Below are 1,537 nucleotides of genomic sequence, written 5' to 3' on the forward strand. Positions count from 1 at the left end.
ACTTTTAATACAAAGACAAAGTGTGAGTTATGAACCACTAGACTTAACAAACATCATTTTATAATTGCTCTTCGCATCTTTTTTGTTTTTTGGATACTCCACTTCATCAGGGTGTTCAGTAGTTTGCAGTTCTTCAGCAGATTCTTCTTTCTCTGACTCGGAATCACTTTCAGAGTCATCTGGACTTTCGGGATCAGATGAGTCATCATCATCATCTTCATCATCTCCAGCGACATCACCTTCTCCATCATGATCTTCGACTTCACTGAAGCCAAGTCCACAGTGTTGTCGGTATCTTCCTGATAATTTACTGTCCATACTTTGCTGATATTGAGACTCCAGTTCTTCATTAATTTTCTTGTCTTCTTCCCCTGTTCGAAAGTGAGATGTTGATTTGTGATCTCCTATAACAAGACGGCCAGTATGTTCTTTCTTTCCTGCTCCCATAAGTCTCAAGAACTTTTGTTTTCTTTCTTCATTCCCCAAGTCTGCTGCCTCCCAATTGCTAGATCCAAGATCGTCGTCTGGGGAGGCTGAACGCTTCACCCCGTGTGGGTGAGACTCCCTGGCAGCACTCATCGTTGCGGAGATCAAGACGGGAGATGTCGAACCCACTCGACGTTCTCCTCAACCGGAGCACTAGCAGCCTTCAATCAGCCAGCAGCTCGAGAAGCGCCTTTCCAGAACGCCGACCTGAGACTTCTTATAAACAGTGTGCTATTAACCTTAGCAGGACAAAGTATGAAAATAGCTTCTCAACTTTGTGATGTAATTGTCATAGTTTTATTCTGATATCCGTTTTTGGTGTTTTCTTTTTCCTCCTCATTTTGCTCTTTTCATGGAGATATTTTTGATGTTTCCCCACAGTTGCTCTGGTTTTGATCGCTGATGTTCAATGCTTCAAACCTGTCTTGAGATGATTCTTAAATTCACCTGTGATAGATTCCAGGAGAGATGAAAATTAAAACAACAGTGTGATATCTCACTCTAGCAACAATAGCAAAATTTAACAGGACAGAAAACAACAAATGCTGGTCAGGGTGTGGAGAGATTGGAACTCTCATACACCACTGGTGGGAATGTAAAATTGTGGGACCACTGTGGAAAGCAGTTTGGTGTTTCCTTACAAAGTTTGGAATAGAAATACCATTTTATCCAACAATCCCACTACTAGGCATATGTTATTGTTATGTGCCGTCGAGTCACCTGAGACTCATAGAGATAATTGGTCAGAAGCCTGCCCTGTCCTGAGCCAGTCTGATTTGGACACACCTACCTTCATTGCTTCAGTTACTGTATCAATCCATCTCATGTGGATTTTTTCTCCTATGCAGTCCTTCCACCCTTCTTAGCATGATATCCTTTTCCAAGGACCAGTTCCTCCTAGCTATGTACTCAAAGTATGTGAAACGGAGCTTCAAAATCCTAGTCTCTAAGAGAAACTTGGTTTCACTTTCCTCAAGACAGACCTATTAGTTTTCTTGGTGGTCCATGGTAAGTTCAAGACTCTTCTCCAGCACCACAAATCAAAGACATA

At 41.9% G+C, this 1,537-nt stretch overlaps 1 pseudogene; it reads right to left on the bottom strand.

Annotated features, from left to right (window-relative positions):
- Nucleotides 1-27: 27 nt before the first annotated feature.
- LOC102850320 lies at nucleotides 28-579 on the bottom strand (annotated as a pseudogene).
- Between the last annotated feature and the right edge of the window lie 958 nt (nucleotides 580-1,537).

This window comes from Elephantulus edwardii, unplaced genomic scaffold (genome assembly GCF_000299155.1).
Source record: "Elephantulus edwardii isolate Elephantulus edwardi_28Jun2011 unplaced genomic scaffold, EleEdw1.0 scaffold00665, whole genome shotgun sequence".
NCBI lineage: Eukaryota > Metazoa > Chordata > Mammalia > Macroscelidea > Macroscelididae > Elephantulus > Elephantulus edwardii.